Genomic DNA, 14,198 nt, shown 5'->3' with positions numbered 1-14,198 from the left:
TAGCCTTCTCTGCCAGGTCATAGGCTCTTTGTAGACTCTGTTTCAAGTTGCAAACATACTGGTAATGTGGGACATGGGCCATTCCATCAGAAGAGACATCAAACTGAAGATCTATTGGAAGCCTTGCTTCTCGACCAAAAAGCAAGTAATAAGGAGAATATCCTGTAGATTCATGTCTTGTACAATTGTATGCGTGAACCATGGCTTCAACATGCCTACTCCAGGTTCTTTTCTCTGTATCGTTAAGGGTCCCTAACATGTCCAACAGGGTACGGTTGAACCTTTCAGGAAGAGCATCCCCTTCAGGATGGTAAGGAGTAGTTCTGGACTTTTCAATGTTTAGCAGTTTCAAAAGTTCTTTTATGAGTCGGCTTTCAAAGTCACGACCCTGATCAGAATGAATTCGGCTAGGTAACCCGTAGTGAATGAAAAACTTCTGCCATAGCACTTTGGCAACTGTGGTGGCTTTCTGGTCTTTAGTAGGGTAAGCTTGAGCATACCTGGTGAAATGATCAGTCACTACCAGTACATTTCCTACTCCTGCTGAATTAGTCTCAATACACAGAAAATCCATACAGACTAGATCCATGGGGCCAGAGCTCTTTAGGTGGCCCATTGGCGCAGCTCGGGTAGGTAGAGTTTTCCTCTGAATACACCTTCGGCAATTATGACAATGCCTCTCCACAGACTCTCTCATTTTTGGCCAGAAGAAACGATCTTGCACCAATCCAAAAGTTTTGTCCACCCCCAGGTGTCCATGTTGGTCATGCAAGGATCTTAGTACCATTCCTCTATACTTTTCTGGTAATACCAACTGTCTTCGTCCTGGGTGATCATGATATTGAATGAGCCTATAGAGAAGTCCCTTCTCAATACGGAAACGGCTCCATTCTCTCTTGAATAGTTGTTGCAACTCAGCAGGTAAACAGTTCAAGTATTTTTGGCACCCATTCTTAACAGCTTTTAATAATGGGCCCACTGTTGGGTCTTGAGCTTGAGTTTGTTGTTTATCCTCATTACTGATGCTTGTCCACTGGGGCAGGTTAACTGGGTAACACATAGCCTCTGGAACTGCTTCAGCACTACAACTGAGTGAGTCGATGCATCTCAGTTCAGAAAAGTTAACCCACCCATCTTCAGTGATAGAGGTCTGACACAATGCCCTTACTCCAGGGCCAGGAATTTCAATCCAATCTTCTTTATCTGTCTCTGGAGGAAGTCCAGGTCTCCGAGATAAAGCATCAGCTCCCACATTAGTAGATCCAAGCTTGTATTTCAATGAGAAGCTATAGTTGGACAAAGCTGCAAGCCAGCGATGTCCAGTGGCATCTAGTTTAGCTCTGGTTAAGATATAGGTGAGGGGATTGTTGTCGGTCCTCACCTCAAATTCTGCACCATAGAGGTAATCATGTAGTTTATCTACAATAGCCCACTTCAATGCCAGAAATTCTAGTTTATGCACTGGGTAATTCTTTTCAGCTTTAGACAAGCTCCGACTAATGTAGGCAACAGGCCTCAGCCCCTCAGGATGTGCCTGGTGGAGAATGCCTCCAAGCCCTTCCATGCTGGCATCTACATGAAGCACAAATGGTTTCTCAAGATCTGCATATGCCAGTACAGGAGCTTCAGTCATCTTACTTTTAAGTAGCTGAAAAGCCTCTTCACAGGAATTAGTCCACTTATCTCCTATGGGTTTCTTGGAATGCAGGCTCTTCTGCTTGGCATTCTCTCCAGGCTCCAATTTCAGAAGATTGTGAAGACTTCTGGCTATCTTGGAATAACCTTCTACAAAACGACGGTAGTAACCGCAGAACCCCAAGAATGAACGTAGCTCTTCAATATTCTTTGGTCTTGGCCAATTTACCACTGCTTCTATTTTTGCTGAGTCTGTGGCCACACCTTCTGCAGAAACTATATGTCCAACATAAGTCACTGAGCTTCTTGCTAATTTGCATTTGTCAACTGATAACTTCAGACCTTCAGCTTGCAATCGATCTAACACCCTCGGCAACCGATTTTCATGTTCTTCAGGGGTTCTTCCAAAAATTATTATATCATCCAGATAAACAGGGCACTCTCTTGGACTAAGGTCCCCAAGGGTCTTTTCCATTAATCTCTGGAAAGTTGCTGGGGCCCCGGTAATCCCTTGTGGCATACGGGTAAACTGGTAGAAAACCAAAGGGCAGATGAATGCTGTTTTCTCTTGGTCTTCTTTTTTCATGGGAACTTAATAATATCCAGAGCGGAGATCCAATACACTAAACCATTTGCTACCAGATAGAGCATTCAGTAGATCTTCTATTCGGGGTAGTGTATACTTGTTAGGAATTGTTCGTTTATTTAAAGTTCGATAGTCTATACACAATCGCACAGAGCCATTCTTTTTCCTCACCACTACAATGGGAGAAGCATAGGGACTTCTAGATTCTTTGATAATGCCAGTATCTTCCATTTCTTGCAAGATGTTTCTCACATCCTCCACATCTCGTGGTGCTATACGTCGAGACCTCTCACGAAAGGGAGCAGAGTCCGTCAATCGTATGGTGTGTTGTGCACTCCTGCAACACCCTACATCCATGTCTTTAGTTGAGAAGACTCCTCTTCTGGTTTTTAGAGCTTTAAGCAATCTTTCTTTCCATTCAAATGGTAAACTTGAGTCTTCAAAATCAAACTCCAATTCTCCTCAGGAGTTGACTGCTGGTTCTATGGGAAGGGCAGAAATTGGGGTTATTTCCTCTAAGAGGTGAAGGATTCCCAATTCTTGACAATGATCAATATGGACATCTCTTGGGGACATATTACAGACAGTTACTGCAAAAATGCCTGTTGTGCCTTTCTGCCAATCCTTGACTTCAGGCATAATCATCCAGCCCTTTCGAATGTCCTCTTCAGGAATAGATTCTACACAATAGATCTGTGCACAGTTAATCATACCCTCCTGTAAGGTGGGTACAGCTTTAACAGATTTCATTTCTCCAGGTCGTAAAGTCAAAGGCTGGGGGCCCCAGTAATGGAACTGCCCAGTCAGTGATTCTTGAGCTAATTTGTGACATTCGTGTCTTAGGGCAGGCTCCAATTCAGCCATCTGATTAATGGATACATTTCCTACCTCTTGCAAGTAGGATCTAAACAAGTTTCGAACCATACTAGTGTTGGTTCCCAGGAGAATGGAGAAACTTGATTGTTTAGGGGTAGGGCACAACAGAGCCTCCACATCCATGGAGCAAGTCTTTCCAGTGTTCAGTTGTGGGATGACAATCTGCACTCTGACTACTCCTTCTACTGTACAGGCTTGTGAACCTAGCCCCCATAAACTGACATCTTTAAATGTGGCAATAGGTAAGTGACGTAGGTGAGCATCATAAAATGATCTGAAGATAATGGTCACCTGGGATCCAGTGTCTAGCAATGCAGAAGCTGGGATGCCCTCAACCATAAGGATACCAGTGGCTTGGGTCCAACTCTGATACTTGCAGCTGTTTCCAGGCTCTTAATGTGACACTTCTTCCAATGAGTCCACTTTTTTTTCTAGAAACTTTTCTTTTGGGTAAGGTATCTGTGACAAAGGTTTCAACCTGAAGAACATCTTCTTTATGTGTACAATGGGATGCTATATGCCCAAGCCCATTACATCTAAAACACCTGAGAGGTTTGTCATGTTTATTATCCTGGGTAGTTGAATTGATTGATTCACAATTTCTGGGTTGAGGTTCTTTTTTCTCTTTTGTACTTTTGATTTTCTGGGAACTGTCCTGAGCAGAGGATTTCTCAGGAGCTCTTATCCGTGAACGAGTAAAATGAGTCTTCTCTATAGTCCTTACTTCCTTCATTACTTCAGCAAAAGATAGAACCTTTTTAATACATAAAAGATTCTCCAAGGTGGCTGCACAGGAGTCTCCAGGTAGTGTTCCTCTAAGGAGCTGTTTGCACCAGTATTTGTCAATTTCAGATGCGGGAATGATCCCTTTCTCCACTAATGTTCCTACTATGAGTTCTACTCTCACAACATAGGCTGACAGTTTTTCACCTTTTACTTGAATTGTATTTGCATATCGTTCTCTCAACTCAAACTCATCTTCTTCCTCTGCATATGCAGTCATTATAATTTGAAGGAGCTCTGATGCAGAAGCTTGAGGATGGATAATTTGATGGTGCCTTACCAGGTCTAAGACCGGACCTTTTAAACCTTCTATGAGCCTTTGTCGTTTCACATCCTCAGAACAAGCCCTCTCTAAGAAGCTGCAAAGTAGTGTCTCTCCAGGATTTGAAGCACTCTTCTCTAACAGGAGTAGGGTCAATCCCAGAGAAAATCTTCAATCTCTTGTAATTGTGAATGTGTTGAGCTTGGGTCAGTTCCACCGCTAACTGTTTAAGTACATTTGTTATGGGAGAAGAAATCTCTTGCTTATGAGAATCATTCTTTAGTCTCCTTTCACTTACTATAGAACTGCCTTCAGAATCAATTACATTTAAATCATCTTCAGACTCACTGTCACTATTTTGAAATATCAGGTCAGAATCATCACCCTCCTTGTGGTCAGAATCTCCTTCTGGGTATACTATCAGGCACCCTTTCGGGTCTGCTCCAGGTATAGGGATTCTAGTTGTTCCTTTTTCTGGATTTATATCCTGGTCCCCCTGAACCATGAGTTCCTGTTTTCTTAGCCTGAACTATGGCAGGGTTTTCCAAACCAGGGATCTGTTTTAGGGCTTCTATAAACTTCCTCCGGCTGAGTCCAATAGGAGTTTGCACAGCCACAACCTTCTGGGGAGGAACCCTCATTATTCTAGCCCACTCTCTAACATCTCTGGGTGATGGAACAGGGGTCTTGCTTAAACACTTCTTACTGTCCCAGTTCATCTCAGCGTTGCCTCCATCTGTAACCCCTTCCTTATCTATCTTTGGTGAGAATGATACAGGTTGGACGGTCACCTTTGATGCTGTGGCTTCACAGGAATGACCTAAGTCTCCGCTGGAGTAGGGAGTCTGGGACATCTTGATTAATGTAGCATACTGTGCCTCCACTCAGTGATAACAATTCTCAGGGAACCCACAACACTGAGACAATGAGTTCCCCAAAAAATGCAATAATAAACAGAAGCAAATAATAAAGTAACACAGAATATATTTAAATGCAAATAGAACAACATATAAATAACATAACAGTCCCACACTTTGCAGGGTACCCTTTTTCCCAAAATACACTGCTAAGTAAAGTCCCTTGTGGTGGTGCACGTTGGGGCCCTTAGTAAGTTTCAGATATCTGTTTAGTGTGAGGGATAAATGTAACTGTTCCACTACCTGAATCCTCCTGTAGAATGTTCTAGAAAAGGTCTGGCTGCTTTCTTTTCCACTTAAGTGCTGACAGTCTGAAATGACAGCTCACTCTAGTCCTACTGTAGCTGCTTCTTACTGTGACATCAGGCTGAGTGTTCACAGCATGCAGGGTCCTGGATGCTTTATTTCCACTTAAGTGCTGACAGTCTGAAATGACAGCACACTCTAGTCCCAATGCAGCTGCTTCTTACTGTGACATCAGGCTGAGTGTTCACAGCATGCAGGGTCCTGGATGCAGCCTTTATCATCCCAGGCAGAATCACACACACATCTTTCAGCAGCCCTGAACAGCTCTGACTAAACTCTCCTCACAGGAAGTCTCTGAAAAACTGCCAGCCTCTGATTGGCTCTCACTACCATGTGATGCAGGGTTGAGCAAAGGGCAAAGTGCAAAGTGCAGTTAATCCCTGCAGCAAAATGACAAAGGGCTACATAATAATATACTTTTAACCCCTGTGATTATCTTGTATCTAAGCCTCTGCAAACTGCCCCTTTTTTCAGTTCTTTTGACAGACTTGCAGTCTAGCCAATCAGTGCCTGCTCCCAGATAACTTCTTGTGCACGAGCACAGTGTTATCTATATGAAATACGTGAACTAACACCCTCTAGTGGTGAAAAACTGTTAAAATGCAATCTGAAAGAGGTGGGCTTCAAGGTCTAAGAAATTAGCATATGAACCTCCTAGGTTAAGCTTTCAAATAAGAATACCAAGAGAACAAAGCAAAATTGGTGATAAAAATACCTGAATATCCCTTGACATGTATATATTTTTTTTTAGAAGACATCCCAAAGTATTGATCTAGGCCCATTTTGGTATATTTCATGCCACCATTTCACCGCCAAATGCGATCAAATAAAAAAAAAATTGTTCACTTTTTCACAAACTTTAGGTTTCCCACAGAAATTATTTACAAACAACTTATGCAATTATGGCATACATGGTTGTAAATGCTTCTCTGGGATCCCCTTTGTTCAGAAATAGCAGACTTATATGGCTTTGGTGTTGCTTTTTGGTAATTAGAAGGCTGCTAAATGCCACTGCGCACCACACATGTTTTATGCCCAGCAGTGAAGGGGTTAATTATGGAGCATGTAGGGAGCTTGTAGAGTTAATTTTAGCTTAAGTGTAGTGTAGTAGACAACCCAAAGTATTGATCTAGGCCCATTTTGGTATATTTCATGCCACCATTTCACCGCCAAATGCGATCAAATAAAAAAAAATTATTCACTTTTTCACAAACTTTAGGTTTCTCACAGAAATTATTTACAAACAACTTATGCAATTATGGCATAAATGGTTGTAACTGCTTCTCTGGGATCCCCTTTGTTCAGAAATAGCAGACTTATATGGCTTTGGCGTTGCTTTTTGGTAATTAGAAGGCTGCTAAATGCCACTGCGCACCACACTTGTTTTATGCCCAGCAGTGAAGGGGTTAATTAGGGAGCATGTAGGGAGCTTGTAGAGTTAATTTTAGCTTAAGTGTAGTGTAGTAGACAACCCAAAGTATTGATCTAGGCCCATTTTGGTATATTTAAATGCGATCAGATTTAAAAAAAACTTAATTTTTTTCGCAATTTTAGGTTTCTCACTGAAATTATTTACAAACAGCTTGTGCAATTATGGCACAAATGGTTGTAAATGCTTCTCTGGGATCCCCTTTGTTTAGAAATAGCAGACATATATGACTTTGGCGTTGCTTTCTGGTAATTAGAAGGCCGCTAAATGCTGCTGCGCATCACACGTGTATTATGCCCAGCAGTGAAGGGGTTAATTAGGTAGTTTGTAGGGAGCTTGCAGGGTTAATTTTAGCTTTAGTGTAGATATCAGCCTCCCACCTGACACATCAGACCCCCTGATCCCTCCCAAACAGCTCCCTTCCCTCCCCCACCCCACAATTGTCCCCTCCATCTTAAGTACTGGCAGAAAGTCTGCCAGTACTAAAATAAAAGGTTTTTAAAAAAAAATTAATTTTTTTTAGTATATTTACATATGCTGTGGTGTAGCATACCCCTTAGCCCCCAACCTCCCTGATCCCCCCCAAAACAGCTCTCTAACCCTCCCCATCTGCCTTATTGGCAGCCATCTTGGGTACTGGCAGCTCCCTGCTATTATTTCACAGTCAAAAAAGTGTAGTTTTTTTTAAATGTACACTACTGTTACACCAGATATGAGTGGTGGCACTGGGCAAGTGGCCACAGTATACGCTGTGAGCCTGACACACACGCTGGCAGGCAGGCAACTGCAATTAGATTACACAGGAAAAAAAAAAAAAAAAGCAGACCGATGTTCTAGCCCTAAAAAGGACAGCAGAGATCAGATGAGTCCTTCAGGACTGTAGTGGACACTGAATACACTAGCCTAGCTATCGATTTCCCTATTAAATCAGCAGCAGCTACACTGTCCCTCCTCTCACTAAGAATGCAGCTTCCGAATGAATCTAAAATGGATGCTGTCCAGGAGGTGGGAGGGTCTGGGAGGGAGGGTCTGCTGCTGATTGGCTGGAATGTGTCTGCTGACTGTGAGGTACAGGGTCAAAGTTTTACTCAATGATGACGAATAGGGGGCGGATCGAACATCGCATATGTTCGCCCGCTGCGGCGAACGCGAACAAGCTATGTTCGCCGGGAACTATTCGCCGGCGAACTATTTGCGACATCACTATGCAGGACTAGACATACACATATAAACAGATATAGACACACACCGGAAGCACTAGACACACAGACATATATTAAATTCTCCACAGTATAAGTCACACAAAAACATAGCAAGCAGAAGGAATTCACCATTACCTATTTGTATATGCTTATATACGTCTAAATGAAACAAAGTTCTTCTGTTACCTAAAAAGAGATGTTTTTTTTCAGATGGCAGCTAACTGAACATATAGTTCATATGGCACCAAGCTGAGGCTGAATGCACAGTTCAGTTATACTTAGGTAAGGACACACACACGCGCACACACAAGAAGATAGCAATGTAGACACACACATACACACATATGCAGATGCAGAACACAGTAACACACACATGCAAAGCTAGGCACACACATACAGGGCTAAACACACAAAAAGGACTAGACACACACATGCAAGTCTAGACACACACATACAGGGCTAGACACATACATACAGGGCTAGACACACACAAACAGGCCTAGACACACATGTAGGGCTAGACACACACACACGCAAGGCTAGGCACACATACACACATGCAGGACTAAAATCACACACAAACATATACAGGGCTAGACACATACACGGAAAGCTAAACACGCACACACACACACACATGCAGGGATAGACACTCACTTTCAGGGCTACACACAGAAATAAACACACACATACAGGGCTAGTCACACACACAAACACACACATACAGGGCTAGTCACACACACATGCAGGGCTAAACACATACATGCATGGCAAGACACACACACATGCAAAACTAGAAACACACACGCAGGGCTAGACACAGAAACAAACATACATGCAGGGCTAACCATATTCATGTAGGGTTAGACCCACACATGCACAAGTAGACACACCCATGCACAGATAGACACACACATGCAGGGCTAGACACATACACACATGCAGGGCTAGACACACACATGCAGGGCTAGACACATACACGCATGCACAGATAGACACACACATGCAGGGCTAGACACACACACAGGTAGACACACACACATGCACGGATAGACACACACATGCACAGGTAGACACACACACACACATTCAGGGCTAAACACACATATAAATAATACATATAATTCACAAATGCATGCAGGACTTGATACAGACACACATCAGCAGGGCTACACACACATATAGGCAGTGTTAAACACACACATGCAGGGCTAATCACACACAATACACACAAACATACATGCAGGACTACTTACACACACACATGCAGGGCTACTTACACACACACAGACACACACACACACACACACGAGGAGCTAGACACACACACAAATATGCAGGGCTACACACACGCATGCACAGGTAGATACAGAAACACAAATACAGCACTAGACACACACTTATATAACACTTGGCACAGTAAAAATTGCATAGAAAGATTAGCAAGCAGCAGGAATTCACCATTAACTATTTGTTTATACTGTTTATACTGGCAGCAAACAGATTCCTTTTTTTTTTTTATTTTAATTTTTTTTCCAAAATAAAGCTTTATTGAGTGACCAGTATTGGAAGACAAACAGTGAAAAATCAACAGAATTTTCAAATCAAGCGTTACAAAGGTATTAAACTGTGTACACAATGCAATAAAAATATTTCTCTAACAGTGCTTCAAAATCATATCTCTGGTACACTGTTCACATTCATTAGCGTAGTGTTATACAGCATGGCTGTATATTATATCTATTGGTCAAAGTATAAAATTCTCATGGGTATTAAGTCATACCCTTTATGGGTGATGAAAGATAAGAAAATGCAAGAAGAAGAGTTAGAAAGAGTGAAGGAGGAAGGGAAGGGAAGTTAGGGAGTGGGAAAAAAAAAAAAAAAGGGGGGGGGGCGAGGGGGGGGTTGAGAAGGGGGGGTGGGGGGGTAATGTTGAAGAAATGGCTTGAGAAGGCAAGGGTAGAAGGGGGAGGTAATTAACACTATGGGCGATCCATTCCTAACGCTGGAGTAATTCCAGGGTTATAGTCTCAAGGTCCCCTAAATCCCACACCCCCCCAAAAGCAGATTGTCATGTACACCTCCAGGACACGCCACCTCAGGCCAATCAAATTGGTTTAGATCCTTCTAGGCTTTCATATATATATATATATATATTACATTTTATTACATTTTATAAGCAAAGAAGTCTAGACAGTAACAGGAACACTTTTAGCCACAGTCTTCTAGGGCACAAATGCAGCACAGGACAGTACACTGTAGTTTAAAAAAAGGCTTTTATTTTTCACAGCAACAACAAACAGGCAGCTCAGTTTCAAAAACAGGGTAATCCTTCCTCTACAGCAATGTACAGTATTTTCAGTAAATAGCAGTACTTTCAAGCATGTCCCAGCACTTTACAGCATTTCACAAGTGCTTTGTCAAAATAATGTCCTTTTACAATTCACAGGAACAAAAGTCTTTTAACACACACACCAGCTACTCTAGCTGGTTAACTCTCTAATAGGCATCAGTCAGCCTCCTATTTAAACTCTCACATATTCTAATTAACCACACCTGTGATTAGCTGCTTAATCTAAAACCTGAACTGGACAGCTTCACAGCTGTCTGGGATAATGGCCCACCCTTCTTCCAATTATCCCAACTCCAGAGACCCAGAACACAGTTTACCAACTGCACAATCAAATACACATTCTCTCTCCCTTTGGTTTTAACTGAAAGGAGAAATACCATGTACAATGCTTGGTCTTACATATCTTCCATTTATAACCAGGCCTTGCTTTCTGTCACATATCCTCCCCCCCAGCTCATACCCAGTGGGTTGAGCGACAATAGACATTAACGAATGTACCCGAGACAAACCATCAGCATTGCCCTGCAAAAGACCAGCCCTGTGCTCGAAAGTAAAATTGAAGGGTTGCAAGCTGAGAAACCACCTAGTAACCCTTGTATTTGTTTCCTTATTCTGGCTCTTCTTTGTGAGAGGAGCATGATGTGTTATTAATTTATTTTTTCTTCCCAACAGATAGTACCTAAGGGTCTCTAAAGCCCGCTTAATGGCAATGCATTCTTTCTCCCCTATAGAATAGCTATTTTCCTTTGAGATAAGTTTTCTGCTTAGGAAAAGGACAGGATGCTCTTCTCCCTGACACTCCTGTGAGAGAACTGCTCCTAAACCAACATCAGAGGCATCTGTCTGTACAATAAAATCTTTAGAGAAATTAGGGGTTACCAAAACTGGATGGGCACAAAGGGCATCTTTCAAATGCTTAAAAGTTTGTTCTGCTTCTGGGGACCATTTTATCATAATTGGGGGTCCTTGTTTTTGTGAGATCTGTCAAGAGTGCCGCAATTGTAGCAAAATTTGGGATGAAACTTCTATGATAACTACTTATCCCAATAAAAGCTCTCACTTGTTTTTTAGTTAGAGGCTGCGACCAGTTCTGTATGGTCTCTACTTTTGTTGTCTGAGGTTTAACTAATCCTCTACCAAAAGTAAAACCCAAGTACTTAGCTTCCTGTAAACCAACAGTACATTATGCAGGATTGGCAGTTAACCCAGCGGACCGTATTGCATCAAGTACTGCTTGAACTTTTGGAAGATGGGATTCCCAATCTGTACTATAAATAACGAACATGGGGTGTCACATAATGAACATGAAGTTTCAGAATTCTATTCATCATTCTCTGGAATGTTGCAAGGGCCCCATGTAAACCAAATGGCAATTTTGTATACTGGAATAAGCCCTCCTGGGGTCGAAAAAGCTGTCTTTTCCTTTGATTGATTAGTGAGAGGCACCTGCCAATTCCCTTTCGTCAAATCAATTATAGTGAGATAGCCTGCTTTTCCTAGCCTTTCTATCAACTCATCTACTCTAGGCATTGGATAGGTGTCAAATTTGGAAACACAATTAAGCTCACGATAGTCATTACAGAACCTTAGTAACCCATACAGCTTTGGAGCAAGCATGATTGGACTGTTCCACTCGCTTTATGATCCCTCAATTACCCCAAGCTTTAACATTTTTTTCTACCTCCAGTTTAATGGCCTTTCTACGAGCCTCAGGGACTTTATAGGGCTTAAGGAAGTCTTTCTTCCCTGGTTCTGTTATTATGTCATGCTTAATAACATTAGTTTTTCCCGGTACCACAGAAAATACCTCTTTGTTTCTCCTAATAAAATCCATGACCTCTCGCTTCTGATGTACAGATAGGGTTTCAGATATATTTACCTCTGGTTTAGTGACAGGGAGTTCTGTAAGTTTTAAGGCAAATACAACTTCCCTATCTTTCCAAGGTTTTAACAGATTCAGATGATATATTTGCTTAGGGTTCCTTCTCCCTGGCTGACTTACTTTATAATTGACATCACCCACTTTCTCAATTATCTCATATGGGCCCTGCCAAGTAGCCAAGAATTTATTTTCAACTGTAGGGACTAGAATTAACACCCTATCCCTAGGTTGGAACACCCTGACTCTAGCATTATGGTTATAGCTGTACTTTTGTGCTTCCTGTGCCTTCCCAATATGTTCCCTTGCAATGGGCATGACAGCTTCCATGCAGTCCTGCATTTGGGATAAATGTTCAATAATACTTTGATAAGGTGTTGTCTCTTGCTCCCATGTCTCTTTAACTATATCTAGTAGTCCTCTAGGATGCCGCCTAACAGTTCAAATGGGGAAAAACCTGTAGAAGTCTGGGGAACCTCCCTGATAGAGAACATTAAATAGGGTAACAAAAGGTCCCAATTTCTCCCATCTGTGTCAATTGCCTTTCATAGCATACTTTGAGAGTTTTGTTAAACCTTTCCACTAAACCATAAGCCTGATTGTGATATACTGAGGTCCTTAGTTGTTTTATGCCAAACAAATTCTTTTGCAACACTGGATGTAAATGGAGTTCCTTGGTCTGTCAAAATTTCCTTAGGTATCCTGACCCTGCTAAACATTAGCATGAGTTCTCTTGCTATGGACTTTGCAGAGCTGTTATGAAGGGGAACTGCCTCAGGATAGCGAGTAGCATAATCAAGGACTACCAGTATATACTGATGTCTTCTAGCAGATTTAACTAGCGGACCCACCAAGTACATAGTAATCTTCTCAAAAGGCACATCAGTTATAGGCAAGGGCACTAAAGGGTTACGAAAATCTTTAGCAGGAGCAGTAAGTTGACACGAAGTGTCCTTTATGGCTACAAAAATCCCTGGCCAATAAAACCCTCTAAGATTCTATCTTTGGTTTTCTCAACTCCCAAATGTCCCCCTAGAATGTGGTTATGTGCAAGATTTAAAACAGTGTTTCTAAAAGTCTGGGGCACCAAAAGTTGTTTAACAATGTCTGTTCCTTTCTTTTCTACACAATATACCAAATCATTAACTACTTCGAAATAAGGATAGAGTAATACATTTTCTGGCTGTGTCACAACACCATTTATAACCCTGATATTATTTCTTGCCTCTACCAATGTTGGATCCTCCGATTGGGCTTTTTTAAAATTATCAGGGCCACCAACCAGATCTATCAAATCATCAGTATTTTCTGATGTAGTACTCAGTACTTCATTACTCTGAGAAGGTTGATCACCTACTTATACTTTTCAATGGAAACCCCTTCCAAATAAGTTTCAGAGAATGGAAATGCATAAATATCATTAGTTTGACATATTTCCAGGAGATTCCCATAACTCCAGAAATTTTGGAAAAACTCTCTCTATCACCAACTCATGGGCTAAATTTGGTACTACACCCACATAATATTTTAATTTACCACACTGAGTCTCAATCTCCACCGCAGCTGTAGGATATTCACGTTAATCTCCATGAACACAGATAATTCCCATTTTTTCCACATAATCTAATACTGCAGGTACTATAGATTTAGCCACTAGTGTGACCATACTTCCTGAATCAAGCAAAGCTCTAGACACTTTACCCTTAACCTTCACAGTACACCAATGGGAATCATTATTAACAGAGCTGTTGAAATTAGACAATAGTGAATGTGCAACATTACAGTCCATAAGTTCATCTTTTTAACAGTCTCTGGCAATATGACCAACCTCATTACATTTAAAACATCTTACAGATTGGTTATATTTAAATGTTCCCTTAATTCCTGGGGAAATGTTTATGGTGTTTTGCATATACGCCTGCTGCTCTTCTATCTCCTTTATCCCCTGAACAGTCTTACCAGTTCTTGTA

The 14,198-nt window shown here is 41.6% G+C and overlaps 1 protein-coding gene and 1 long non-coding RNA gene across 5 annotated transcripts in view; one reads left to right on the top strand and one right to left on the bottom strand.

The window, feature by feature from the left end:
- The window catches only part of LOC128653763 (ABC-type organic anion transporter ABCA8), a 752,731-nt gene that overhangs the window by 581,305 nt on the left and 157,228 nt on the right, over positions 1 to 14,198 (bottom strand). The gene's annotated exons all lie outside the window — the stretch shown is intronic.
- LOC128653783 (uncharacterized) overlaps positions 1 to 14,198 on the top strand; it is a 166,906-nt gene that overhangs the window by 37,092 nt on the left and 115,616 nt on the right. The window lies entirely within an intron of this gene.

This window comes from Bombina bombina, chromosome 1 (assembly GCF_027579735.1).
Source record: "Bombina bombina isolate aBomBom1 chromosome 1, aBomBom1.pri, whole genome shotgun sequence".
Classification (NCBI taxonomy): Eukaryota; Metazoa; Chordata; class Amphibia; order Anura; family Bombinatoridae; genus Bombina; species Bombina bombina.
This window is presented reverse-complemented; position numbering and strand designations above follow the sequence as displayed.